General features: G+C 45.2%; 1 pseudogene; it reads left to right on the plus strand.

Moving 5' to 3' along the window:
• LOC119951642 overlaps window positions 1-5317 on the plus strand; it is a 135459-nt pseudogene that overhangs the window by 62009 nt on the left and 68133 nt on the right.

The raw sequence follows: 5317 nt of genomic DNA on the forward strand, positions 1-5317 counted from the left end.
GGTTAGGTGGATTGGCCATGCTAAATTGCCCGTAGTGTCTTAAAAATGTAAGGTTAAGGGGGGGTTGTTGGGTTACGGGTATAGGGTGGATACGTGGGTTTGAGTAGGGTGATCATTGCTCGGCACAACATCGAGGGCTGAAGGGCCTGTTCTGTGCTGTACTGTTCTATGTTCTATAGCTGCAGTAATAGAATTATCAGAAATAATAGAATTAACAGGCAGGGTAGTTCAGGGAAAATGAGGAAATTACTGAAGAAACGTAACTGCTGGGAACCGGAGAATGTGTCCTTGTAAATCACAGATTAGAGAAATTCCTGCTGTCTTTTCCTCACTTGCTGCATGAACTGTGTTCCGTACTGGGCACCAAACCTCAGGAAAGATATATTGTACTTGGTAACAGTCCAGCACAGATTGACGATGATGAAGTGAGGCTGGTGAACTGAGTGAATCCCTTCCCACAAACGGAAAACATTAATGGTCACTCCTCAATGTGAACAGGTCGATGAATCTCCAGGTCTGATTAAATCTATTCCACAATCCCCAGATTTCCAAGGTTTCTTCCAGCGTGATGACATATTGTTCGAAAGGTTAGACCATCGGTTACAATGTCATCCACATTCCGAACACGTGAACTATTTCTCCCACATTGAACTGTGTCTTTGAACAAAAAACGATACAGCACAGGAACAGGCCCTTCGGCCCTCCAAGTCTGTACTGGTCATGATACCAACCTTTGCCAAAACCCTCAGCACTTCCTTGTGACGTATCCCTATCCCCATCCTATCCATGTGTTTGTCAAGATGCCTTTTGAACGCCGTTAACGTATCTGCTTCCACAACCTCCCCTGGCAATGCATTCCAGGCACGCACCACCTTCTGCATAAAAAAACCTGCCTCGCTCATCTCTAAACTTTGCACCAGGGACCTTAAACCTATGCCCCCTGTCTACTGGCCCCTGCACACTAGGAAAGAGTGCCTGCCCATCCACTCTATCTATGCCCCTCATAATCTTGTCGACATCTATCAGGTCATCCCTCAACTTCCGTCTTTCTGACGAAAACAGTCCGAGTCTATTCAGTCTCTCCACATAGCTAACACACCCCAGACTGGGCAACATCCTGGTAAACCTCCACTGCGCGCACTCCAAAGCTTCCACATTCTTCTGGTACTGTGGCGACCAGAATTATGGACAATATTTCAAGTGTGGCCTTAACAAGGTTCTATACAACTGTAGCATGACTTGCCAGTTTTTATACTCAATGCCCCGTCCAAGGAAGGCAAGCATTCTGTCTGCTTTCTTGAGTAACTTGTCCATTTGGGCTGCCAACTTCAAAGATCTGTGAACATGCAACACAGAGAACTCTGACTTTCTATATTCTGAGGAGTTTTGCCATTTATGGTATATTTCCCCTCATAATATAATAATATTTTCCTTAACCAGTAATGCTACTCCCCCACCCCTTTTACACCCCTCTCTATCTCTCCTGAAGCATCTATATCCTCCAATGTTCAGCTGAAAATCCTACCCTTCCTTACACATATTTCTGTGATAGCTACAACATCGTAATTCCAAGTACTAATAAGTGCTCAAAGTTCATCTGCCACCCCACGATACTTCTGGCATTGAAACAAATACACTTCAAACCGCTATGTTTGAGCAGATAAGGTGATGTTGTTCTCTTATTTTTGTTCTCCGATTCCCCTCAGTTATTACACCTTCTACGCTAGCGCTCTGGTTCCCATCCACCTGCCATACGCGTTTAAATCCTCCCGAGTGACTCCAGCAAATCTCCCAGCCAGGATATTGGTACCCCTCCAATTTAGATGCAACACATCCTTCTTGTGCAGGTCACACCTGCCCCAGAAGAGATCCCAGTGGCTCTTTTCCATTCCCCTTCAGGATGTCCTGTGTTCGTTCAGAGACATCCTGGACCCTGGCACCAAGGTGGCAACATACCATCCTGGAGTCTCTTTCCTGTCCACAGAAGCGCCTATCTGTGCCCCTTCCTATAGAGTCCCCTATGTCTTTCGCTCTCCTGTACATTGCCCTCCCCTGCTGAGCAGCAGAACCACTGTTCAGGCTGCTGTTGTTATTTTCCCCACTTCCCCCAACAGTATCCACAACGGTATACCTGTCAGAGAGGGGGACAGCCATAGGGGATTCCTGCACTGCCTGCCTGCCCTTTCTAGTGGTCACCCATCTGTCTGATCCAGTAAACAGACTGTGGAAATAACTTTAACCAGTTGCACAGCCTGAAAAAAATCACACCATTCACACCAGGGAGACACCGTGCATGTGTTCTGTGTGGACGAGGCTTCAACTGATCATCCAACCTGGAGAGACACAAGGACACCGGCACCATGGAGAAAGTGTGGAAATGTGAGGACTGGGCGAAATGGTTCGATGTTCATCTCAGCTGGAAAATTATCGACAGTCACACTGGGGAGAAGCCAATCATCTGTTCTGTGTGGGGGAAGGGATTCAGTATGTCAGCCAGCCTCATGTCACACCAGCAAATTCACACCGAGGAGCGGCCATTCAGCTGCACTCACTGTGAAAAGAGATTCAGGCGGTCATTTAACCTCAATGTACACCAACATGTTCAGGCTGGGGAAAGACTGTTCACTTGCTCTCTGTGTGGGAAGGGATTCATTCATTCATCCAGCTTTCTGATACACAAGCAAATACACACAGGGGAGAATCCACTTACTTGTACTCATTGTGGGAAGAATTTCAGGCAGTCATCCATTGTCATTGCAAACCAACGTAATCACACTGGGGAAAGACCGTTCATCTGCTCTGTATGTGGGAAGAGATACTCAGTCCGGCAGCCTGCTGTTTGTTACACACACGTACGCACACAGGGGAGACACCGTTCATCTCTGTATGTGGGAAGAGATATTCTCAGTCACTTAACCTCTTGACACATCAACAGCTTCTTCAGTGACTGACGAGATGGGATTCTGCTGTTATTGCTGCTGTTAATCACACACAAGATCGATAGTCTTACAATATTTGGTTATTTCTGCTGATGTCAACAACCCCTATAACTGGCTGCAGTTTAATATTCTGGATCTGTCACTGATTTTTGGGGCTGCAGTGTCTCTTTTTAAAAACATCTTTCCTCTTCATTCAAGATCTTTCCCAGGAACACACTTGCAATAGCGTTATTCACTTTTACTTTAATCTTAAATAGTTTTTGGTGCAAAATCTATAATTCAGTTTCTGAAACATTCTACTGATCTCCAAGTGGAAAATGCTGATTAAACCTTGCTGACAATTCTTTCTGACTTACACATGCTTCACTGTGACACCACCATTATAAAATAAAATTATCAACATGAAATAAAACGGTAAAATATTTCTCAGGCGCATGAATAGAAACTTAATCAATCAACATTATTATTGATGAAGTTTGGAAGTCGCTGAGTTAAATCATTTCTGACACAACAGCTGCAACATTTGATAAAGGTGGAACTGCCTTTGATTATGTATTGTTATTTTTTAAAATTTAGAGTGGCCAATTCATTTTTTCCAATTAACGGGCAATTTAGCATAGCCAATCCACCTACCTTGCACATTTTTGGGTTGTGGGAGCGAAACCCACGCAAACACGGGAAGAATGTGCAAACTCCACATGGACAGTGACCAGAGCCGGGATCGAACCAGGGACCTCAGTGCCGAGAGGCAGCAGTGCTAACCACTGCATCACCGTGCCACCCTGATTGTGGAGTATGGTGAAGTTCTCACCATCAGATGTGAACATGTCCTGCTGGGTTGAACACGACTGTAAGCTGTACTCCTGTGAGACGGACACCTTGCGGTCTCTGTTTGACTCTCCTGCAACTTACTATCATGATTGAGTTGGACAAGGAATCCTCATCACTTGAACTGGGAAAGGCCATTGATTGCTGAGCAATCAGAACCAACCCGGCAAGGATGGAATTCCAGCTGAACCGCTCAAACGCAGAAAGTTACATTGACTGTCACACCCTCATGACCTGCTCCTCCTCTGTTGTTCGGTTGTCAGTTGTTCCTCGTTTCGAGGATGACATCTACTCAGGGTCATATGTTTTCTCTTATGGTCTTACTGCGATTGGAGAAGGTGTTTCTCGACCCGCAGATGTTTGGCAGAGATCCCTCTCTACCACTTTCTGCCTCTTCATTGAGGCGTTGGAATTCAAATGTAATAATAATAATCTTTATTATTGTCACAAGTAGGCTTACATTATCACTGCCATGAAGTTACTGTGAAAATGCCCGAGTTGCCACACTCCAGCGCCTGTTCGTCTGAATTCAGAATGACCAATTCACCTAACAAGCAAGTCTTTCGGGGAGAATGTGCAGACGTTGCACAGACAGTAACCCAAGCAGGAATCGAACCCTGAACCCTGGAGTTGTGAGGCAACAGTGCTAACCACTGTGCTACCGTGCCGCTCAAATGATGCAGTTTGATAGGCACGTTGTCACGATGGTGACTGATTGGCAGCAAGTCTTGCTGGTTAATGCTTATAAGTGGGGAGTGAACAGGAGTGGAGTAAATTCAGAGACAGGCAAGGCAGCACCCAGTTATTAGCCTTGACCAGAACATCAGCTTTCTCAGCATTGTTTCTCCAGAGCAATTAAAGCTCTCGATTGTCTCACAGGAAGGAATCACAGGTTCAGATGCTGACGGAGATCCGGTGAATCCTCAGCCACCAATAGTAATTGTATATAAAATCATGTACTTGAAATATGTGAAGGTATGATCGATAAGTTTGCAGATGGGAAATTGTCGGTGTGGTAAATAGCGAGGACAAAAGCCTTAAATTACGGGATGGTACAGATGGGCTGGTCAGATGGACAGTACAGCGGCAAATGGAATTTAACCAGGAAAAGTGGTAGCTCTTGTCCAGAGTCAGTGCAGACATGATGTGCCGAGTGACTTCCATCTGTGCTGGATCATTCTAGAAAACACTGAACATTCAGTATCACGAGTAAGAGGGAAGAAGATGGAGGAATTACTGATTCTGGGATTGAACCCAGCAACTGTTTGCATCTTCTGGGGAGGAGAGAGGAAGGACCTCTGGGGAAAAAGCATTTTAAGATCTGCATTGTTCCACAGGAGAGCAGAATTCATTCATTTCGAGAAATGGAGAATAGCAGAATACCCATTGACAATAATTTGCTTGATTATGTTTATCAATCGGTAACCAAGTTATTTTGTATTAACTGTTTGCAGTTTCAATCGTGCGGCTATTACCCATCATTCCATGCGGCTGTGAATGTGCCCACACGTCACAGGAGCCCAGTGCGCAGACGCAATGCTGGACTGTGT

This window comes from Scyliorhinus canicula, chromosome 17 (genome assembly GCF_902713615.1).
Source record: "Scyliorhinus canicula chromosome 17, sScyCan1.1, whole genome shotgun sequence".
NCBI lineage: Eukaryota > Metazoa > Chordata > Chondrichthyes > Carcharhiniformes > Scyliorhinidae > Scyliorhinus > Scyliorhinus canicula.